This window comes from Aedes albopictus, chromosome 2, assembly GCF_035046485.1.
Source record: "Aedes albopictus strain Foshan chromosome 2, AalbF5, whole genome shotgun sequence".
Lineage (NCBI taxonomy): Eukaryota > Metazoa > Arthropoda > Insecta > Diptera > Culicidae > Aedes > Aedes albopictus.
Window position 1 is genome coordinate 342,733,594 of NC_085137.1, and position 25,598 is coordinate 342,759,191.

The 25,598-nt window shown below is 42.1% G+C and overlaps 1 long non-coding RNA gene across 6 annotated transcripts in view; it reads left to right on the forward strand.

Moving 5' to 3' along the window:
* LOC134288283 (uncharacterized) overlaps positions 1–25,598 on the forward strand; it is a 585,889-nt gene that overhangs the window by 55,078 nt on the left and 505,213 nt on the right. For all 6 annotated transcript variants that reach the window (XR_009997877.1, XR_009997881.1, XR_009997878.1 and 3 more), the window contains exon 2: positions 7,263–8,674. This is a non-coding gene — a long non-coding RNA (uncharacterized LOC134288283). The remainder of the gene's footprint in view (positions 1–7,262; positions 8,675–25,598) is intronic.

The window sequence follows — 25,598 nt, forward strand, 5'->3', positions numbered from 1 at the left end:
TACCTCCAGGACAACACTGCCAAGACTGCACTACCAACTAAGCACACAACTCTTAGCTGGCGGACAAAGACCGATCCATCGATAAGTTCATGGAAACATGAGGTAGGAACTTGTGAGGACCGGAGCTGTGTTGGACGCTCCGGATTGTCAACTCACTATTTTGCAGCCTGTATTCTTTTACAAGTGTACCATTGTTTGAAAAACCTTGCTAGAAAGTCTCCAAAAACTTTACTCAGAAACTCTTCAAAAAATTTCAGAGAAATAATCAGTTTTAAATTAAGAAACTATCTTTTATGTATCATTTCTTTAAAAAGGTATATTCGATGTAGAGATATTTCAAATTTATACACCCCCACCCCTAAACACAGCTGACAATGCGTCGATTGGTATTGAATTATTGATTCATTTGCGATCAAGCTGGAGCCCTTGTAAGCTCCATTTTGATACATCGCATCACTCGGGTTCCACGGCACCTCATTCTCCAGCAAGTCGCGCGTCTGAGCAATCCGCACGCGAGAGAGTGAGCACCGTGCAATACAGTCCGAGTCCCACCGTGAGCTCCCTTCCCTGATTGAAGAAGCAGGCACTTCCACCAACATAGCGAAGCATGTTTTTATCGTTTCCAACTGCACGTCGCGCGTGCTGCGCTGACTCCATACATGTAGCTGACCGTCGGTCGTCGTTCAGATCGCCTACGTGACTCAGAGTCAGAACCGTATGTGCGCGGGGAATTCGCCTTGACGGAACTCTTTGAGAGAATTGCTCTGTGCGTGAAAACATTTTTTTTTAACATGGGAAAGGATAGGAGCTGCATTTTCAAATGCTTCTAAAATATTTTAGGGACTTCAGATTGAAAAAAGAGTTAATGTTTTGCAATATACTTTCAATTAGCTACACTATAACTGGTTTTAGACAAAATGTTTTTAAATCACAATGTTATGTCTATAATATAGCGTATCAAAATCTCATTCGATAACATTAAGAACGTTTTGCTTAAAAAAAATTCTATAAAGAATTAGAAGCATTTGAAAATGCAGCTCCTATCCTTTCCCATGTTAAAAAAAATTGTTTTCACGCACAGCGCAATTCTCTCAGAGAGCCTCCGTCAAGGCGAATGCTTGCATTGCTGAGAGTTTGTTGTTTTGTATGGGTTTCCTATCGCGCGTCCACCAAGCCTGCAGCCAGCAGCAGCAACAACGGTTTATCGCTGCTTGCTGCATGCTACAAAGTCTGCCGTGCCGCGGCCGTCTCATTTGCTTGACCGTATCGGTTGATTGAGTGCATTATCGCTACGGCGCGGCGGTGGTGGTGGCTGGCCTCTCTTCCTCCTCGCCATGTTATTTAGTAGGAGCGCGCGATATCGTGGTGCTACTCATTCAAGTCCTTCTCCCGCATGGTGGATGGTGGTGTGTGGTATGCGCTTTTGTGGGACAGGCATTGACTACGGCGTCGATGTATCAACTCCTGAAGGGGTTCGCCGACTGATGTAGTGTGAGGGGACCGCTTCTCTCTCTCAGCTCAATCTCCTGGAAGCGGACGACGGTCGCATGGTGCGCTGGATGTTTTGAATGTGCGGCTTGATCGCGTCCAACCACTGCAGGAAGGGGTGGGTGGTAGAGGGTGCTTGCGCACCGCGCATTCGCCTTGACGGAGGCTCTCTGAGAGAATTGCGCTGTGCGTGAAAACAATTTTTTTTAACATGGGAAAGGATAGGAGCTGCATTTTCAAATGCTTCTAATTCTTTATAGAATTTTTTTTAAGCAAAACGTTCTTAATGTTATCGAATGAGATTTTGATACGCTATATTATAGACATAACATTGTGATTTAAAAACATTTTGTCTAAAACCAGTTATAGTGTAGCTAATTGAAAGTATATTGCAAAACATTAACTCTTTTTTCAATCTGAAGTCCCTAAAATATTTTAGAAGCATTTGAAAATGCAGCTCCTATCCTTTCCCATGTTAAAAAAAAATGTTTTCACGCACAGAGCAATTCTCTCAAAGAGTTCCGTCAAGGCGAATTAATGGCAACAACGTGGTGTCGCTTGTGTTGGTTGGCTGCGAGCGGGACCAGTTTCTGAGAGAGACCGAGAGCGTTGCGTTATTCTTTGCGCGAGGTTTCGACTTCACAAAATTTGTATTTTATGTTATTTGTTAGTGTTCTTATTGATGCATGTTCGTGCGTTTAGCCTCGTCGCATAGCAGAGCGTTTGGATCGATTGTGATCGAGAGGAGTAGTGATTCTAGCGTGTTTTGTTACCCAGCAACTCGTTGCGTTTGCGTTTATCTTGTCGTCGTTTGTCGCGTTTCGGGTCGGTCGGCTTCAACGATTTTTTACGGACCACGCGATCGATTCCGGTCGTTTGAATGCGTTTGTTTTGTTTGATCGTTGGATATTGTCTGGCACCGCGTTTGCCGACGGGTTATCGGTGAGGTGCGTGCAGTTTGGGTGGATGTTTTGGAGGGTCCCGGCCGGCTTTGGCGAAAGTCCCCTGTTTAGTGTGCGTGCACTTCGGTACAAAAGAGTGCTCCAGTCAGCGTGGGGTGCTATGCGAAAAATAAATAGAAGTGAATCGTGGCGTGCAGTAACCGAATAAAGTATAAATAATAATATCCGTTCATGAAACGGTTCTAAAAATAGTGCGGAGTGATTTTCGGTGTTCTTGCTTTGTTTCCCTTGGTGTGCATCCAGCGTGTGTCAGCTTTTTGGAGTCGATCGGAACTACGCGACAGACTAATTGACTGTCGCATATGCAGAGTTTCTCAACTTTATGTGAGCGGATGAATAGTTCTGAGTGTTGGTGAATAGTTCTGTTATTGATTGTTGGTGAAGAGTTATTCATTCTATTGGATTTAGAGGTAAACAGTCAATTTAGACGTAACGATATAAAAAATAGTAAAAACCCGAACGCTAATGGAAATACGATTATCAAATATGAATCACAAACGGAATTTTTGGACACGCAACAGAAAGTCCGTGGTTTTGTCTAGTAGAGCTTTCCCTTATCTAGAAAGGCTATCACATAGTCAAATGAAAGTTGGACGAACGAGTCCTAGAGAGACCAGTATGTGTTCAAAAGAAAGAAATAACAACAATACATGCACTCACCGGCCAAATGCCTCTCGACCATCGATCCTTTCGGCCATATGTCTAAAAACTATTGGCAACTTCCAGCATCATTCATCGCTACTGGTTTACTACCGTGACAGGGTAATGGCGTAGCCCACTTTGTCAAGAAGACTTGTAGTACTGCTCAAAATTTGGAGTCACTGTTAGCAGATCCACCTCGAATTAAGGTGGAAACATTTATGGTAGTGTGTGTAAATCTTCATACTCACACCAATACACTTTTACACTTTTATTCAATACCTCCTTTGCTCAACAGGCGGCGGTGCCATCGGTGTCGCATGCCGTTAGTATTGGAAAACAACAGAGTTGCATGTCTTCTTGATAAAGTAGTCTTCGGTAATAGTCATCACTATGCACTTTGAAATGTACGAGTTGCTGAGCACATCATGTATTGGCCAACGTAGTCGATTCGATATTTCATTAGCAACTAAACCATCACTTTACATTTTCGACATCCGCGAAATGGACCACCAGCTGAAGACACGAAAGAAGGTCTGAAGACACAGGAAACTTGTTTTCCCTGCTCGAAAAACTTCGTAAAGAAGAAATACACACAAATACACTGGAAGAGATGCGGAGAGCCCAATGAAGGAATTCAACACTGACAAGGAAAGTCAACGTGGAATGCATTCTAAGAATGGCGTAGATGCCGACTGATGAAGATGTGTTCGTGTACTACGTCAAATTGCCGGACGACACCGAAAGTTAAAGTTCTTGCAAGGTCTTCACGAAAAGCAATATCCTGAGGTTTGTTCGACCCGTCCGGATTGATTTCGAACCTCCTCGTCCACGGTATTAAGGTGAATGTGCAAGAGTTGCGGAGAGAGAATGTAGGATGGGACGACACTATCCCATCAGAAATCCTGCAGAGCTGGTTCCGATGGATTGAGCGTCTCTCCAAACTTCGGATCACACGATGCTGTTTTTCCGCATACGATCCGGATAGTTTTCGTTCACCGTAGTTCCTTATTCCATTTTGTAAATCCATAGTCGAAATGGCTCCGCTGAAGTCATTGTCAATCCCGCGATTGGAGCTGTAGGCACCGGTTATTGAGAGGCGAATAGCAAAACCTGTCACGCTGTCCATCAGTCGCAGATTATTTTGGAGTGACTCCAAATCTGTGCTTTCCTGGATAGATGCAGACGATCGGAAGTATCGCCAGTACACTGGAAGAAACTTGGCCTGGTAATTGGTGTTGGGTGTCCACAAAACACAATGTTGCAGATGAAGCCACTAAAGGGGAAAAAGACCAACATTTTCTTTGGAAGTCGATGGATCACGGGACTAGACTTGCTCCTCCATCCGGAAGATATGTGTCCACAGCAACAGATACCATTAACAATCACGGATGAAGAACTACGAATCGTATTTGCGCATCCTGCAGAGGTAATAGATCCGTTCAACGAGTACGACCGGTTTTAAAATGAGAACAAATACTACGTACCACAGTATATGTATATTCCTTCATTGGTCGATACCGAAACATGGAGTATTGCGAGCCACATGTGAGTTGACGCAGGAAGACATGCAGCGAAATGGCGGCTCAAACCGAAGTCTACACCAAAGACATATCCATCCTGCGAAAACAGAAATAACAAGGTGGATATAGTCCGTTGAAACTTAACAGAAGAAGTTCGTCGTTAACTATCGCCATTTTGGAGTGGTTCGTATGGCAGGTCCAACTGACGTCTCGCTACTGAATACAGGAACGATGCAAAGTTCCCAGTAATCTTGCCGAAACATCATCGCTACATCTTTTTGAACACTTGAATGTTACTTCGCAAACTTTGCGTTTCAGGAATACCCGGACAACTAACTGGGATCGATCCGGATAGAAAAACCTTTTTACAAATGTTTCCAGCTTGAAATCCAGTTTCGTGTTCAAAAGGAATCGTTCAACAAATTTCTTTACCGATTCCTGACAGAAACTTTCAACGCTGTCTGTTAATTTCTTCTCAACTGCGTACACTCATTGCACAATTATGGGTCACACACAATTATTAGTCACTTTTCATTTTAATAGATTAATACTAATTAATTGCAAGCTTTTGCTAGCCATTATCATTTTCCGTTCACAAGTTGATTTGTTTTGTGTCACTACACGTATCACACATGGGCTTATACGTCAAAACATACATGTTTTCAATATTTTTTGTTCGGCGCAAAACCATCTGTCAAAGTAACGCTTCGATTGTGAATATAGGAAAGTGTAGTGTACAAAGGTATAATTTACGTTCTTAATGTAGAAATTCATGTGACTGCAGCTAATTAAAGCTTAGTTCAGACAAAATTTAAGTGACTCATTATTGTGCCAAGGAACATCGAAAATCACACAATTATGGATCACTTTTTGTGTAGCATGATATTGACAGTTCTGCGTACTTGGGAATTGCATACTTTTGGGCGATTATAGGTGGTTGTGTTGAAGATTTTGTCCCAAATTTGAAAAATTGATTCCAAATCGTGAAATCACGCTTCGTTAAGAGGTTTGAGACCAGTGATCATTGAATAAGTGATCATTCATTGACAAAATAGACAAAACATTATTGTTGAGCCGATTCCTCTCGATTGACCCATAATTGTTACACAGACAATTTTGACCCATTATTGTGGTTTTTATTATTCATATTGGTGAATTTTCACCGCCTAAAGTGAATTTTACAAGCAGATTTTTATATAAAACAATAAAACGGAGTTTCAATGAAGAGAATATAAAATAAAAATAATGAAAGTTTTATTTTTGTATGAAAAACGATTCATATTATGAAATGATTGTTCCTTGAGTGACCCATAATTGTGCAATGAGTGTACTCCAATCGTAAAAAAAATAGTTCTTGGGCGATTCTGGCAAGGAATTTCTCATGCTTCAAGATATGCCGAGAAATTCCTTCTGAACTGCAAACAGCTTTTGAGTAAAGTCAGTCGTTTGAACGAAATCCTTGCAAAATCTGTGGTATTCCGAGTGAATGAACTTCGTTCACCAAATGGCTATTTCACTTCTCTGATGAGGAGGTTCTGGAATACTTATTCTGTACATACTTTCCCGGATGTGTGGATCTTCGGATAAACCTGATGTCTTATCCTGTAGCAATGATTTTCTGGCTTCGGCTTGGAGTTTGGTAATTAAAGCATCAATTGAGTGGACACTTAATAGCTGTACTCATACGCGCCAACTTGTGACGTAGTTGGGGGGGCGAGGCCTCTCGAAATCAATGAAATTCGAAAAATATTGACGTAGTTCATCTTATTTAGTAATATTCACGTAAGAACAGCACATTGAGCTGAAAAAAAGTTGAATATTGTCCAATTTTAGAGAGCTTCACCCCCCCAACTACGTCACAAGTTGGCGCCTATGGCTGTACTACTTTCGAATCTTCTGGAGCAGATGAAATATATCCTGATTTGCTTGAGAAAGGTTTTGATTTTTTCAAACAAGTTTTGAAAAAACTAATTGTTTGTAGTTTTGCCACAAGGTGTATTTCCAAATCTTGGCGGAATATTTCTGCAAAGAGTACTCCAAAAGTGGGTCGTGCGTAATATGAAGTAGCAAAGAATTTCAGGTCTATCAGTTTGACCTCTTTTCTTCTAATATGCTTAGGACGTATTGACGATCATCACATCCGTGATGTTCATTTGGCTACATACCTTTTCATGTGAACCAATATGGCTCTACCAATCTAGTAAGTACACTGTGACTCTTTTACACAAAGCTGCTTAGGATATCGAGAAAGCATTCACTCAAAAGCAATCTTGTTTGGGTGTTTTCTTAGATATTGAGAGTGCTTTTAACAACGTGTTTTTTGATACCATATTCGAAGCCGAGCAGAGTGATGATACATATTTCCAATGATTTCCAGTTGGATTTACCAAATGATCGAAAACCGACTTTTCGGCATTACGTCTGACAGTGATTAGAAAATTGAGTGTTTGTGGATGTCCTCTAGGGGAAGTTTTGTCACCACTTTTATGGAATCTCGTAGCAGCAACGTTATTGAGAATTACCCTTATAAACATTTCGAGAATTACGTCATACTAATCATAGTTTGATAAACACTGCACCTCACAATAGACAACAGTAATTTTTCAAATATTTCCTTCTCTTCATTCTTCTCCCCCAATTTCATCCTCAGATTGCATACCATAGAGCAGAACAACCGTTCGAATCGGCTTGACGTGTCCAAAAAGTTCATGACATCTTCCACGGTTGGGCAGAGTGCTCCGCAGAGAACACCAAAAGTGACAGCTATTAAACATTAAAGAAAAGAACTGCACGGCCTCAAGAACTGCGACTAGGGGACATCGAAGACGAAGACGTCCAAATACGAATTCCCCCAGCCGGAGTGGATTCCCCAGCAACGAGCAGTCGGTGCCGCGGAAAAAAAAGTTTTGGAAATCATCCAGCAGAGTAAACATAAACAAAAGAAACATAAACCATTTGACTCGTGTGATGAATTTTGAAGAGCGCGTCATTGCTAGAGAATCGAAATTCCACATTCGATGGCAAGCCTCACATTTCTAAGCTTCTTCTTCGTTCGGTGTGAAAGATAAACAATACTGTTTCCCTGCCTCGACTCGAGTACACAGTAGATATAGCCGCCATAAGAGCTAGCGTCATCAGTTTCTACTTAGCACCCACCACCCACAACCCCCGACGTTGTCGTCGTCGTCGTCTTGAGCAGATCTATCTATACTACTGCTGCATCGTTAGAGTAATTGTGTACATGTGAATGTTGATAAAAGTTATGAAAATATAATATTTGTAGAAAATCGAAACCGCATCGTTCGGGAAATTAGCGCTCCGCGGCCAATATGTATTCCGCACATCAGTAGATTGTTCAACGAAGCAAATAAGCCCCTCCGCCAGCAAGTGTTTTATAAATGTGTGCATATGAGATTAAATCATTCCACTTGATGACGCATAGCGTGTAGAAGTAAAATTTTTAAGCAGAAAAATAATCGATAAGTGTTTAGCGCAGCTTGTGTGTTCTTGATGAGAGAAGAAGGAAAAAAAATCAGTCAAATAGTCAAGTGTTTCCAGCGGTAGAAGAAGAAAACAACAGAAACCAGTTTTTCCAACGACGACGAAAGTGAAGCGAAAAAATAAGAGTGAAATTTATTGCTCAACCAGATCATCTTACTTCCTCGGAGTGATTTATAGGGAAATTTTAAGCCACGAGCAGCAAGAAATCCAAGTGCGTGTCGAGTGCGTGTGTTCCAGCAGTGGGGCAGCATTTGAAGCTAGTGAATTGTGAATCAAGGAAGAATCAAGAAAGAAGTTTGGCTCAATTCCAAAAGGTGTGCATAACGTCACACAGCTCAATTCCGTTTTCCTGTTCTATCCTAACTACATTACATCGACAAAGGGAAACCCCCGTCCTTCGGCAGTAGTAGCAGCAGCATCAGAATTTTCAACAAAAGTCATCAGCAGTAACACCCAACGATGGATATCCTACCGAGTGGAAACATCTTCCGGGAGCTGCAGATCATCCATGATACCGGGTGCTTCTCGTCGGAATCCTCGATCGAGGACCAATGGCAACAGGTAGGTTGGATTGTAATTCGATAATCAAAATTGGACCGAAGTTTATAATTATACTTTATAATGTTTTTCGTTATGATGACAAGCTTTTTTGAAAACTACATAATAGCCCAGAAGAACAATCCAAACAATTAACTATTAATTTGAACTGATAGATTTTTATCCTGGGAGATTACCTGCCATCAGGGATGGCATGCTCCTCAGTGTGAGTGCAAGTGTGCGCGGTTTTAATATGAAAATGAGCTGCACTGTGCACATTTTCAGTGCGGTATGCCATCCCTGCCTGCCATCACATTGACCAGGTCAAATTTCTGTCAATTTTCTTGGGTCTGGTTTTGCAACGATGTCCTGCTTGTATTCAGTCTAACAGTTGCTTTTAGATTTTGTCTACGCCCCTTTGTAAAATGTGGACGACCCACCTCCACTTTGGTTTCCGATTTTTTTTGTCATTGAGTGTTCTCCACTGATTCAAACCAGGTTTTTTTTGGCGAACAGCAGCACAGATATATGATAAAAATCTCTTAATGAAGCTGATTCATCCCTGTCGGCACATCTTTTTGCCGCCATCGGCCGCCATTTGACTACCAAGATATTGGAAGCTTTGAACATCCTCCACTGCTTGCCCAGCTACCGTAAAACAGGAACAGTTGAACGTAATTACATCCAACGAGGTGATCTTGTTAACGTTGATGGTAATACCTCCCTCCAAGGATCGATCGGCTAGATCATCAAGCTTACTCTGCATATTAGAGCGCCGTTGAGCTAAGAAAGCATCGTCATCAGTCATTTCGAAGAATTTAGGTGTCCCATGGTAATGGGCTGCCACAGCAATCCACAATTTGGTTCACGATCAATAAAACCTACCAGGATCTCGTCGATTACAATGAGGAATAGTAGCAGTGATATTATACATCCTTGCCTCACTCCAGCGACGACCCGGATTGGATCGGATAAGACACCGTTGTGCAGTACTCTGCTCGATAATGCCTCGTACTGTGCTTCAATACGGCCGATGATTTTCTCAGAGTCACCCTTGAGAGTGAGGGCTCCCAACATATTTTCGGGATTGAGATGATCAAAAGCGTTTTTGTAATCAACGAACACCAGGTAGAAAGACTCTTGGAATTCATTGATTTGTTGCAAGATGATGTGGAGCGTGGCCATTATGATCAACACAAGATCGCCCGGCACGGAATCCTACTTGCTGCCGTGGAAGAATCGCTTCAATTTTCTACTGTGTTCCAGTTAAGTTTTCTTTGCAGAAAACTTTTTGAAGGATACACAATAACATGATGCCGTGCCAATTATAATTATCGGTTACAGTCAGGTCACCTTTTTGAGTATCTTTACTAAGATGCCTTACATGCAGTCGGCCGTAAATGTCGCGGTTTCCCATACATAACAGAATAATTGATGCAACAGTTGTGCAGATACTATGGCGTCAGCTTTGATCATCTCGCTTGACCCCCTGGCCTTTGTTCTATTTCATGCTACGGATGGCTGTTTTCTCCTGCAATGATTGAGCTTTGGTGTTGACACGAGTTATGCGTGGAACTCTTGGTGAATCATGCTGAGAGGTTTTTTTTTCTACCTTATCATTAATTTAAGGCTCATGCGCCAACAGGCATAACAGAGCCGAATTCAATTGAAACTATTTACAATTTCATGGGAACCGTAAAACTCGCGGTTTGGTCGAGGTTAGGGGGAACAAAAATATTTGAGGAAAGGATATGGTGATGGGGCTTTTCGTTGACACGTGACAGCTTGGTGTGGCGTATTGCTGCTGGTCAAACGTAGAGTGGGCAAACAACCTGTAACGATACTTGCAGACGATTTTTGAAGGGACACAAGGTAAACAACACAGATAAAATTTTTCAAGTAATTTTACACGAGAAATTATGCACATAACGGGAATGCTCAGTTTCGTTCAATAATACACGAGTTTTAACTTTTACACGCTTCGTTTTTCAGTTAATGTAAATTTCAATTATCACGAAATCCAGCAGCTCAGTTTCTTATTAGAATTTACATCCAATTATCCATAGCGCACAAATGAGAACAAGGTGGACACACGATCGATGTTTTAGATCAAGCGGAGGAGAATCGGATTTCTGATACGGGGATATCGGCTGGGAGTTTCTGAGAAAGAACGACGATTCATCATTTTGTACACTTTTGGTAAACTTTATTATTCAAAATCACTGTAACTGCTCAATGACACAATTTTTCTTTCTCAAGCCTGCGTTGCGTTGTGGGGATCCCATACAATAACAAAGGAAACCGGTGCTGCAGATTTTTGGCTTGTCCTCCCGCAAATTCACAAGTTTTTGCACACATTCAGTTGGATGAGACCACAAAATCACACCATGCACCATTACGTTGTATGCCACAGATTTTTCCACACCAAGAACTGATACTTTTATGTTCAAATACGCGAAAACAAATCACAGCCACCACAGTCAACTTGAGCTTACAATATGGCTGCTCCGCTGTCATCCGCGGCGACGGCAGACGAACGCATCGGTTTAAACGAAAATCGTGTAAAATCGCGATAAGAAAAGATTAATTTTAATTATTCTTACATAATATTGAGCGGTTATTAGCATTCCCTGCATGTGCATGATATTTGGCACAACTTAGTGCTGAGACGGAGGTTACACGATGCAATATTCAACGAATTTATGGTTTGTGCTAGAGCTAATATTCGTATTTTTTATCTGTGAAGTGGAGCAACAAGACTGGGATATCGAATAAAGACACGAGGTGGACAAGTGGAACAACAGGATGGGGATATCAAACGAAGACTTCAGCTTGCTTCAAGAAGTCGTACACAGCAAAAAAATATGAAAGTTAAACAGCACCTAAATTGTAGATCAACTGAAATTTGCGACAGAAAAATGTAAATCGCCAACATTCAACGTCAGCCGAGCAGTCCGCTGCTCGTCAGACGGCTTGTTTACAGATTTTAAAGCATATTCGCTTTAAATTTACATGCATCTGCTATGAACCATGCTAGCCACTCTCCGTCGTCAGCTAAAGAACGGCTGCTCGCAGCTGAGGCGGTTTCCCCGTTGTCTCTCTCAGTACTCTTTGCAGCAGTCGGAGCATGTCGGGAATGTGTGCATTATGGTAGAAGCAGTTTAACTTTAACTGTCTGCTATTCAACAAGCTGAGATAGCCGAGAGAGCTCGGGCGTGCTACTCATACTACAAGGATCTGAGTTCAATTCTCGCTCGGATCTCGATTTTTCTTTAACAGATATCTGCAATGTCATTTTAAGATCGCACAAAAATTTCCATCATATATGACGGGGTCCTTTTGTTACATTCGATCCGTCATAATTTTACAGGTTTTTTTTTCGAACTGTGTACACAAGCTTCTTATACTCAAGATCAAGTTTACCCAACACATCTCTAATGTCTTCCTTTTCTGATGTCCCTCGGGCTCTGAAGGATAGCATAGCATAGCATAGCCGACCGTACACATCCTGGGGTGGCTGTCGATAGAGACGTTTAATGCGCCAGAAAAATTGCCTGGAACTTGACAAACCTTTTATTGAACGACCTTTTTGTTCGACACCTGGCCAGGTCCTTACGATCAGCGGGGATGGGGAGGAAATGTTGATTAGATATCTACTCAGAATATGTCCAAGAACTTGGGCCACTTCATAGATATCTGGAGTTGGAAGTTGGATGGGGTTTTATGGGATGCTTCCCTTGGCGAGAAAGCATTTATGTAATGCATTTCATAATATGAAAAGTATGTATTATACACATTTACCTGATTATACCAGATATAATGAAGAAAACAATGAACAAAATCGTTCGATCTCACCGAATACAAGGATTTGAGTGGGGCATGCATCCATCTCGTACACTGGTTGACACAGCTCCGGAACCCAAACTGCAACAGCTGGAACACATCCGTTTCGAAGGCAGCGTCGCTCCGCTTTTACTTAGTCCACCATCCACTAGTATTTATCCTATTAAGCATACACTTTACTTTCTACAATATCATTCCATTTGAAAAACTCACAATTTTTTTGAGACACACAGAGTTAGAGTTCTATCAGCCGAATATGATTCAAAGCATTGACAGGGAGCAAGCTAAAAACACGGCAAGTAAAAACTTTGCGTCCGTCTTCCGTCGCGGCACACTACGATATCTGGTGTCCCTCGGACCCTGAGGAATGCACATAAATCGGATCTGGCAATACCGTATTCGGGACATTCCCACACTACATAATTGATATCTTGCACGATTGCTATCTGTGAGCCCTACTCGATAGAAATGCGAGCCCAGAGAGTAGTGATTGGACATAAGTTGACACATTATCTTGATAAAATCTCGGCCTATATCCAACCCCTCGACGTTCTCGTTAAGGGATCCGATTTTGACTGAAAAAGGAGCGTGTTAAAAGCGGAACCTATCAATCAGAATCCTTCCTTGCGATTATGTTGAAAATGACTACTGTAACAAAACCGAGTCGGGGCCCGTGGCGCAGTGGTCCACACGTTCGCTTCATAAGCGGATGGTCATGGGTTCGAACCCAGCCCCGGCACTTGCAATTTTTCGTCAGTTGCTCTTCCCCCCGAGAGCAGCTGGCACCTTGACCCTCTTCGGAGCATATGCTCCAACGGACCCGGAATTTGGATATCGGCGAACCGCAACTCATAATGGACCCCCAATCGGACTGGAAAAGGAACAGCAGCCACACACCAGCATCATCGTGCTCATCATTCTACCATGGATAGGGTAGAAGAATGAAAGAAGCACAAAGGCAATCAGTTCAATACAGTAGAATAGAATAGAATACATTTAGGCGCTGTACAAAAGTGGAAGTGCAGCGTCCAATTGGAATCGCTCACGTAGTACCCTAGTGGACAAAAGAGCTCTAAATTAGGTTAAGTGATTAAGAATAAAAAAACAAAACCGAATACTTTATATTATAAAGTTTATAACTTCTCAATGGTGATAAAGTAATACGACATGCACTATACAAAGCACACGGGGATACCACAACAGATCAAAATATTGGTCGCAGTGGTTATGTCCCGAACAGAGAAAAAAAAAACCCCTTGAACCACGTCTTCGATACCTGTGGGAGAATTGAATGTAGCCACCTGCCCAACTCTCCTGCATCCCATTTTTGTTGCCAACTGACTAATGGCCGATTTCACCTCGGCTTAACCGGTAAGCCAGGCTTACCCATACAGTTAAACCTGGCTTAACGCTTAAGCCAGGATGAAGTAATCGCTCCTAAGGCATGCTGACGAGCAATCAAAAAAAAAAATCATTGAAGACGATATGACCATCATAAATATCGCCTTCCATAGCGCCCACCTTGGCGAGTGAGTCCGCTTTCTTATTGCCCGGGATCGAGCAATGCGAAGGGACCCAAACGAAGGTGATGTTATATGCTTGATTCGTATTTCGCTTAGGAAATGCCTCACCGGCCTCATTGAGCGAATAGCTTCAATTGAACTGAGACTACCTATCCGTAAAAAAGAAATATTGATCAGAGGGAAGAGAGGCGATTCGCTCTAATGCGTAGTGTATAGCCACCAATTCTGCGATTTATACTGAGCAAGGACTTTGAAGTTTATGGGCGGCGCTATGAAGCTCATTAAATACACCAAATCCAGCGGAATCATTTATTTTTTACCAAACTTGCTTGCAAACATTTTTGGAATGTGCTCCGATCGGAGCGGATCTGGAACTGCACGGATTTCTTGCAGCATGGACAGAACAAAATTATAGTGGAATCGAAGAAGTCTGGGAAGTAATCACGGTTGAGAACATTCGAAGAAGGGTTAACCTCCAGAGTCATGTACGAGTAGTACACTGTTATAAATTTTGTTTGATGAATTCGTTCGATCAGCTTCTCAAATTGTTCAGTTACCAATAGATTTGGCACCACTCAGCGAATGAGGAACCTCAACGACAACTCCACGAAACGATCTGATAAAGGGAGTACTGCTGCTAGTACCTTTAAACTCATTGTGTGCGTCGAGTTCATGCAGCCTAACGCGATCCGAAGACAACGACACTGAATACGCTCTAGCTTCAGGATGTGTGTTTTCGCGGTGGACTGAGGGCAAAAGCTACCGTATTCAAGAGCTGACAGTATCGTTGTACGATAACGCTTTATCAGATCTTCCGGGTGGGCTCTCCACCATGTTCCGGTGAGTGTACGTTTGAAGTTGATTCGTTGTTGGCACTTCTGGTACAGATAATTAATGTACTTTCCCCAGGTGCCTTTAGAGTCAAACCAGACCCCAAAACACATATGTGAAAGACCTTGAGTGAGTTCTTAACCCAAAATTCATACTCTAGATTAGCTGGTTCACGCTTCCTAGAAAAGACAAAAAACTCAGTTTTCTCCGGGGAGGAATCGATGCCTTGTTTTACAGCCCAAACAGACAAAATGTGTAAGGTATCTTCATCTTGCAGTGGTCCTTGCAGATCTTTTGAGCACGGGCTTGACAGGGATCCATTTTGGGCCCGACCCTCTGGAATGTCATGTATGATGAGGTTCTAAAGCTGAGCCTTCCCAGAGGTGTGAAAATTGTTGGCTTTGCAGACGATGTGGCGTTGCTAGTAATTGGTGAGTTACCAGAAGGGGTCGAAGCATTGACAATGGAGGCCGTAGAAGCTGTTGAAGGCTGGATGCGCGGGAAGAAGCTATTGATAGTTCACCACAAGATCGAGCTGGTGATTATCAGTAACTGGAGGTCAGTGCAGGTTGGAAAGTGCATTATTGACCCAAAGCGTGCAGTCAGACACTTGGGAAAGATGTTGGACAATCGACTTTACTTCAACAGTCGCGTCGATTACGTCTGCAACTGCAAGAGAAATCCGTGCGGTGGTGATCTCAGCTCTACCTCGGAGCATGTCCAATAGAGTGGGTCAACGTTGTATGGAGCAACTTTAAATATGATCGTATCAACCCGGAACAAAGCTTTTTCAGTGTATATTAGCGTCTGAAACAACTGTGCAGAATTTGGGAGCGATTGGTTGTGTCCCCGTATTCTGCATTGTGATTGAAATTTGTATGGAAGTTAGTATGGGAAAACGTACTTTTTTGCATTTTACTCATAAGAAGAGTTCTTTTGTCTAGTACCAAGTTACTAATGACGTTAAAGTTTAGCCTAGGATATGCCGACAAACTTTCCCGAAGACCGCAAAGTGACCCGATGCTTGTGAAAAAAGTTATTTGCCTGGTAACTTAGGCCAAAAATTGAGATTTTATTATTGATGTTATTCCTTTACATGTTAAATGTTAAGCACCACCGGGTAATCTGTACGATATAACTTTTTTCACAAGTTTCGAATCATTTTGCGGTCTTCGGCAAAATTTTTCGGCATATCCTTGGTTATAGTTTAACGTCATTAGTTAGATAGTTTTAGACGAAAAATTTCAATTTATGAGAAAAATGCAAAAAAGCACGTTTTCTCATACTAAATTGCATACAAATTTCAATCGCTATGCGGAATACGGGGACGCAATCAATCGCTCCCAAATTTTGCACAGTTGCTTTGGACGCTAAAATGAACCGAAAAAGCTTTGTTCCGAAAAATCGACTTTGTTGACCCAGTCTAAAACAGCAGCAGCAGCTAGAGAATGTTACTAGCGAGCGTATCATCGTCCATCATCAGACACGCAGGCCCAGTTAGTGTGGTCAGTGGCACTGAAGACTGCAAGAAAGCCATCGTCCAATCTGTTGATGTGGAGCATTAGAGCACACAGGGAGGTAAACTTCCACATGACACAATTTCTGTCTGGTCATGATTGCTTTAAACAGTACTTGAACAGATGCGGTCATGCCAGGTTGCTGACACAGAAGAAACACCGGAACACGTCATTATCAGTTGCCTAAGATTTGCACACCTGCGAGGTGAACTGACAGTCATTATTGGCGGCACTGACGTCAGCGTGGACAATATTGTCGAATTATGTGCAGCGATTTATGCCAACCAGGGGAGCCAACCAGCTCAGCCAAACTAGAAAACTAACAAATATTAAATAAAAGAAAATCGGGTTAAGTACGGTTCCTTTGAATTCCACTAAGAATTTGCATCCTTTGACAGATACGTATTTCGACCTCAACTGTAAGGTCGTCTTCAGTGTCTTGTACTTGACTCGACTCGACTCGATACAAGACACTGAAGACGACCTTACAGTTGAGGTCGAAATACGTATCTGTCAAAGGATGCAAATTCTTAGTGGAATTCAAAGGAACCGTACTTAACCCGATTTTCTTTTATTTACAGATATTCCCCTAACAAGCCCAGGTTAATCATCATTAACAAATATTAACAACAGGAGCCGAGGGGCTCGGTATGGTTCCAAGCTACACACATGTCACAGAAGAATCACAGCTGCGCAGGTTTTGATAGCGCAAAAGTCACTGTGACTTACTTCTAGCAAGAACTATTTACTTTTAAGAAGTACAGGGGTAGGCGCAAATTCGAATCCCACACAGTGGTTTTAGAAGATTATTAAACTTCTTGATTCAACAAAAAAACATACACACATACAGACATCTCAACTCGTTGATTGGCAGCCTTCTACCGAATACCCGTTTCTTTTTTTTTTAGTGCATACATAGCCTTTCAGTACACTTTGGTGTACGAGAAAGGCAACAACATCCGCTTCATGAAAAATACTTCGAAGCTTTGTGTCACATTCATGGAAGTTATTACATATCGCATTATCAATTATTTTGCCACAGAGTGCCTTCTTCTGCCTTCCCAGTATTACGTGGACCTTAACGACCTGCTTATCGTTATCTATAATGACAAACAAATGCCGGTTTTTTTTATCGTTCCGTATCGCATAAATTTGTGTACACAGAAGCGTTGTGTTAATGATTCATTCCTTCGAACTTTTGCATGTTTTTGAAGCCTGAAGATATGATCGCCGAACACATTCACGTTCTTTCTGACAAACTGTTCATACTGGGGCAAAGCATGACTCTGCTCATGGAGATATAGTCTATGACCAATAAAATCAACTACGTTCTGTCGCGTTTCTGAACATGGTTCAATAAAAAAAATGTCGCAAAGCAACACAGCACAATCCGTCATCAGTTTTCACCCATCGAAAAGTGCACGTAGGTACGCCTTAATTCAAATCAAACTAACCCGAACACTATCAATGACCATTTTGTAATCTACTTTGCACCGAATTCCGGGGACCCACCGCCGTAATGTCAACGGAAACATACCTTTCCCGTTCGTCGTTGAAGTGCACTCACAAATCCCTGGCAATGTCCCACCACCATCCATCCATCTAACCATCCATCCGCCATGCTTCACAGTTTAATCCAATTGAGCAATTTAGTTCAAGAAAAGACCACTTCGGATCGGACACAGACGGATGACATCTTTTTGCGAAACTGGACCGTCAAGTCACGAGGGGAGTGTGAGGGAGGAAGTGGCAGCTCAGCATCGTGCTGAAAAGTTGAATTGAATTATTCTATTAAGACGACCGCACAATGGTCGGAAAAAGATAAAGTTCGGCCAAAATTCTTTTTATGTGTTTAATCGAAGTTATAGGTTGCCTAGATATGGTATATAGTGTTTTTAGTGTTTAAAAAGGGGTATTCAAAAATTACGTAATTTCAATAATTTAAAAAACAGTGGAAATCAGTAAACTCCATATTTTTTGCGTTTTTTGTTAGAAAATCAATTCGGATTTAAATAAATGATCATCTTTCGATCAAATCCAATCAAGTTTGTTCAAAACGTGCGAAAAATGTGGAAAGATAAATTTTATTTCAGTAAAAAATGGAAAAATAACGTAAAATATATGAAAAAACATGACTTTTTTAAAAAGCTCTAATTTGAAAAACTGCAAATTTCTGCAAAATATTTAAACGTTTTTAGGCAGCCCTAAGCATGATGTTTAAGATGTACTATTCGAAATTGCGGCGACACGTGACGACACGAACCGTTTTTTAACTTAAAAATTCCCAAAATTTCTAAGGTACAATATATGGAAATTTGAAAAGTTTTGTGACATATTAATTTTGCACCATACGTGCATTCAAACAGTCCAATAACAAGCTTTCATATGCTGGATAACTTAAAACATATATTCCATTCTCAAAATATTATTATTTTACTTTTTTCGAATAATTCATTTTTCAATTTTATGACTTAGGCCACTTTGGCAGTAAAAATGTCATTGAAATACAAAAGCTAGTATTCTTTTAATTAAGAATCATAAAAGTACAGTACATTAACTTTGTTATAAGGTGAAATAAAGTTTAAAATTATCAATTTCGTTTTTTGGGAGTTTTGGCCGCCCCTTTGTATGGAGCCCGACCAATGTGGACCGATTCTGGCAAAGGGCATCGTGGAAGCCTGTTTGGCAGTGCAGTTTTTTGTGCCCTACTGTTAGTTGAAGTAAACCAACCGAAGTCGGTTGATTGTTGTGGGAGCACTGTGCGGTGCCTAATACCGAGTTACTAATTGACTTTACATGGTCATCCGGATAGCGTGAGTGAGCCGTGCATTGTGCAGTATAGGTCAACAAGTTCAAGCCTCAACTTCAACGGATGCTGTTGCCAAATCGACTTGTACGGTAATTTATGGCAGAAACGTTTGACTCTTCTACTTGCAGCAAGTTTCCGGGAAAAGTTTCGTGCAACTATCCGATCCCACAACTCGTCTGCAGCATTAATTTTCCGGAAAGAGCGTATGAAAAATTAGCTTATTGTTCCATCTACAAAGCAAAGTCAGAGCACGAACAGGAGGTCCTCCTCCCACGTGGAGCGCCCAGCTCCCGGAGCCACGAAGGATACGCTCGAGGAACAAACAATTTCAGTCGAGAAGTTGAAAGCTGAACCGTTTCATATTTCCGAAAACAACAAAACTTGCACTCTCTATTTTTTATCCGTCTCGGTTCGCTGTGTGATGTGTCTTGGCGATACTGTGCAGCAGCAATATGAGAACACCGCATTGTTTCGATGTTGCTCTCCAGCTGGAGAGAGGTGGAAGGATATTGGGCTGTATCGTTGCATCTTACCCGCACCACACTCACGGGAGTTGAGGATTGTGCTATGATTGCTATACATAATGCTCGAATGAAATGAGGAAAGAAAATCACATTTCAAATCTTTCTGTTTGAAACCCACTCGATTGGAAATTGAAGTTGTAGAAATAGTTGTTGCCGTTGTTGTTGAAACAGATGATATTGCTAAATTGAAAATGTGAAACATTTTGGTTTAAATGTTTTCTTTTTTTTTGCGTGGATATCGATGGCATATGTGAGTAGCTCTCAAACTATAAGTAGCCTACAGGTAGTCGTAGATTGTATTATTGTGAATCATGAAGGACTTGTCGATATCTCAATATCCATCTGCTAGCTGCCCTAGCATAGCAATTCAAAACCTTCCAGCTGTTATGTATCATTCCAAATGCACAATTCGTTTAGGTATTCCAGCCTACGGAATGAATGAATTCATACAGCCACAACTGTAAAGGCGTGGGTTTCCAGAATGACCATGCTGGGGGTAACGGGTTCGAATCCCGGTCGGACCGGAATTTTTCATAAAGAAATTGTCCTTGACTTCCTTGGGCATAGAGTATCTTTGTGCCCTGCCACACGATATTTATACACAATGTATTACACATCATCATTGACAGAACAATCTCTCAGTTAATAACTGGGGAAGTGCTCATAGAACCACTGAGAAGCAGGTGTTGTCCTAGTGGGGACGTTACGCCAAGAAGAAGACATTACTTCACCCCTAAGCGGCTCTAAGTCATTGAAGATTTTTTTCGGTTTCCCAGAAATTGGGTACTGCTTGTGCATTAAATTGGGTCACTTCAGGATAGAAATCAAAATATTTGGCAAAGCGGAAATTGATTTCTTTTAAGCAGAAACAGCCGGAAAATCGTCTGAACCGAAAATTCACTCACCTTCAAACACACCACTCAATCAGCCAGCACTCAGACCCGGCAGCAGCCGACCGCCGCCTGCCGCCACCAACACCGTATGCCAAGGAGAAGCCTCCGAGCCAGAAATAGAAAGTAAACAACAAAGCAGAGAACAACCAAAATATTAAGGCAATAAAATGAACCCTCCATTTCTCCGTTCGCCGTCGCCGTCTACATCGTCGTCATCTACCTTTTCGTACCACACGCCCACCCGCCGACCAACATCCTTGCGTTCCTTGTCTCGACCTCAATTCGGTGTGCGCGCTTCATTGGAGAAGAAAGAAATTCTGCACGTGCTGGTAATTTCGTTCCCCCGTCTGTCCGTTGGACCAGAACCGCAATGTGCCTAGGAGCAATTTGCCGAGGCCCTACACCCTATGCTGTCCGTCCAATCGCCTAGCCGTCGTACCTACTTTTTTACGGTGCAAAAACTTCCCAACATCATCGCATCGGTAGGGATCTTTTTGCCCGCGCATCACCTCCTGACCGCATCGGGGGGCGGTAGGTAACCACTCGCGTCGTCCTTTATTATTATTCTACGCATACACTGTGGGTTTCATCCCCGTTGTGGCAAGTGTGCCCACCTGTGCCACTTTCCTGTTCATCAAAATGTGTCTTGACGGCGACGAGGGTGCGCTGTTATTGCTACATAACATTGGGCTACCGCCACGGGCAGAAGGTGGTCGCAGGAACCAGAGGTTCTGGTGCTCGTCTGCCAACGGAGTCGGAGTTTACTTCCGCATGTGGATTGTGGAACTTCCGTTTGATTTGGCCATAGGTGTCATTAGTATGGAAGAGCCTTTTATAGGGTGACTTAAACTGAAAATTTCGCATGAAACTAAGTTTCAGATTGGCTCAGTTTTGTTTCTTTTTTTTTGGGATTATATGGCTTTCCAACCAAGTGGGAACCAAGAACTTGATGTTATTAAGGTTTTTAAGGGGTCTCCAGTTAGCATTGTGGTTAAGACAATGGATCGCCAATCCGGAGACGGCGGGTTTGATTCCCGTTCCGGTCGGGAAAATTTTCTGGACTCCCCGGACATAGTGTATCGCTGTACTTGCCTCACAATATACAAATTCATGCAATGGCAGGCAAAGAAATCCCTTCAATTAATAACTGTGGATGTGCTCAAAGAACACTAAGTTGAAGGCAGGCAGGCCAAGTCCCAGTGGGGACATAGAGCAACAAAGAAGAATCTTTGGGCAAAGAACAAAACATGGAAGTGCACTTTGGCAATATTTATGGTGTTCATATTTCTTTCATGAAAAGGATAAGTTGTTTCTTGGAAACAATTTCGAAAACAACTGCTGCATGCCAACAGAACGGCGATTTCGGTGTAACATCTGAGTCATTAAATCTTTAAATATCTAGGTTCGCTCCAACAAAATCAGTAGATTTTTTTTCTTTAGCAGTTGTAGTGTCAATTTAAAATATTTGAACATATGTTCAAGGCAGGCCCGTTCACAGAAGTGGCGCTAAGGGAGGGGTTTTTGCCAAATTCGGCAAAAGGCGGAAGGGCGCCTAGTGTAAAAAGCGTCGGTAATGGGAGGGGTTTAACCCCCAAAACCCCCCCCTTGTGCACGGGCTTGGTTCAAGATACGTGAAACAAAACTTCAGAATAGATTTGAGGAAATAAAAATAATGCCTTTTCATAACCCTGCGTAGATCATAGGTTCCCAAACTTTTCGGTTGGCGACCCCCAAGCTACCGGGCGAGCTTTTCGCGTACCACCAGCAAAAAATGTGAACTTAGAAAAACCATTACAAAACACGAATTGAGGATATCCAGTAGAATACTACTTATAATTGAATACTTTTTTTTGTTAGATTCTTCTTGATTCACGACACTACTTTTTGTTTCAAGTTCTCGTCAAATTCAACCATTGTGAAGAATGAGCATTAAGTTAAAATTCACAAATACAAAGAAATTAAAAAAAAAATCAAATTCAACCAATTTCAAATCAGTATCAGATCAATACTTCAATGGCTTTAACATGAAGAAAAGTAATGATATAAAAATATATTAATTTTTAAGTTTCGATTCTTCCAGAAACGATAATTTCAAATACTGACTAGGTTTTCTGGCGTTTATGAAAATTCTAGACAGTCATAGAAGATTTTAATGATGAGTTATTGACTAGAAAATTGTCAGGTATACAGCATAAAAAAAATATAACATCTAAGAAATATAACTTAACAACAGCACAATTTGTACTTAAACAAATATCAAAGTGAGACTGTCCCTCACAACCCCCCGGATAAAACCTAGCGAGGATAAATGGCGTAGATGTCATTGGAATCACTTTTCATCAGGGCAGAGGATAACATTTTCAGCTTAAAAGTTGAGTTCAATTTCCAAAAATGCACTCAATATTCTAAATGATGTCTGAGACCCGCAAAATCCCCGAAAAACTTGCCTTAACTACCTGTAACACCTTTCAAGAATGCAGAATATTCTCAATACATCCCCTGAAATACCTCCGAAAACCTTCCCGAAACTTCTCCCGAAACCCCCTGTCTCATCCCTGAAACCCTCTGTAATGCGTATGGGACCCTTCGAAAGTCCCTGTAACGCTTCTGAAAGGCCTCGAAATCTTTGGAACCGTTCTTGAAACTCCCTGAAAGTACCCTGAAATCCTGAAAAACCTGATATATTAAGGGGTGTTTAAAGGAGGCGTTTCAAAGGACTTTTCAAAAGATTTTAGGGGGTTTCAGAAAACCCTGAGAAATCCATTTTCTTTTGTTTAAAAAATTCAAGATTGAATAGAATCGTGACCGCAGGTTCTTGTGGAGTCCATTGTAGGCCCGACATCCACTCAGAGATGCATTTTGAACGCTCATGTGCGGTGAGCGTGCCTAAAGTGTTCCCTGATTGCTCTCAAGTGCGTGTTCACACTTTTGAACAAAATCTAGGTAACTAGATGGCTCACGCAACGGTGTTCAAAACTGCCAGTTCAGATCTGGAGCCATTGATTTGTCTACCGTATGTAAGACTCGAGGTGTTCGGCTGCGCTTTCAACTTATCACCAATGACGATTTATTGGTTATTTTCCAACCAGCAGCCCACCAAATTTTCCTATGAGTAATCATTTATTGAGCGTGTCTCTAAGTTGGACGTTGGGTGCAAGATAACCGGGATAAAAACTATCATTACACTGCGTCAGAAACGGATCGTGGTGCTTCGCACGCCGTACCATGGCTCGTATGGGCATCGACCGGAGTAGCAAGTAGCACTTCTGGTCCAACATTTTATAATTGGAATGAAACTGATGTCCAGGAAGTGGCCGGGGCTCTAGCCGGGGCTCGATCTGGTGCGGTGAAGCCTAGATATTTGGAAGCTTACGGAAAGTGGGTGGATGCCTTGTATAGGAACGAGCAAACCTGACTATATATATTCATGAACGGAGAATTAGCTATCAAATTCGTAGGTTCTGCAGATATTTCGTATCCAACGATGAATGCGAAAACCTTATGAAAATCTCCGATTGACCTCAACCGACAACCACGTCTTAGCGATGATGACCGAATGTAAGTGAAGTCAGCAAATCGTTGCTTAGCTACACAGTGCACTGCGTTCAAACACCCACTAGTGTTTGAACTTGAACACGGCTCACGTGAGCACTGCTTTTGAACAGAACATGAACAGAACGCGTTCAAATGCATCTCTGCGACTGATGATGCGTCGTCGTATTAAACGGCCAACTATATTGTCTGCCGTTCATCCGAGGTAGGCGATGCCCTCCAGCACTTAGAAAATGTCCACGTCCACTGCTGCCTAGGCTTGCCCCATAACACCTTTCAGGGCGATAGCAGGTATGAGAGTCCATCACCTTATCGTAGTCCCCGACCAAATTCGAACGAACTGGACAGATCGCCCAAAATCCTTACGCAGTTTTTTTTGCGCCGCCCATTGTCGTTGCTTTGATCAATCCAGTGAGCTTCGCGGAGAAGTCATTTTCGTCTATGATTTGCCATAGCTATGTGCGGTCGATACTGTCGTATGCCGTCTTGAAGTCGATGAACAGGTGGTTTGTTGGGATCTGTCGCACGGATTTGTCGCACGGTGAAGATCTTGTCCGTTGTCGAGCGGCCGTTGGCCTAATGTACTTGACCTTGACTTATTTTCCAGGAGTCTGGAAGTCCTGACGAAATTCCGGAAAGAACCGGCTGGAATTTCTGGAGAGGTACCTGATGCCAATCCTGGTGTAAATCTGGATAAATATTAAAAGAACTTTGAGAGGTACCCATAAAGTTACTCCTAGAGGAGACCTAGAAGGAATTCCTGGAGGAATTCCGGAGGTAGTTGTGTGGGTGAGATGGCAACAGCTGATATCTCGTTAAAATATTTACTGATTCTCGGTAAAGTCGCTCCTGATCGAACAGCAATGATCGGGCCCGAGCTGAGTATATAATATAGAGTGGCACACGCTTTTGCCATCTCACCCACACAGTAGTTGCTTGAGGACGGATTTTCCAGATAAATCTAATACTCCTTGAGGATTCACTTAAGAAACACCCAGAGAACATCTAGAGGAATCCCAAATAGTTCTATCTTCAAAAGAACTCCCGGAGGAATCTTAGAATAAATTCCTGTAGAAATCCTAGAAGAAACTCTTGGAATGGTCCCGGCTTGATAACTTCCGACATTATAGGTGAAAAACGACTGAAGATGTTCTAGGATTGTACTTTGTAGGCAACATTCAGAATTGCTATCACGTGGAAGTTCTCCGACTCCAATTTATCACCTTCCTTGTAGATGCGGCAAATGACCCCTTCCATCCACTCCTCCGGTAGCTGTTCGGACTCCCAGATCCGGACTATCAACCGTTGCAGGCAGGTGGTCAACCTTTCCGAGCACATCTTGATGAGCTCCGCTCCAATATCATCCTTGTTAGCTAACTCATTGCCATGAGTTGCTGGATAGCATCCTCTCCCTTTAACGCAGCCTTGGTCCTTCATAGTCTGCACTTCACGCACC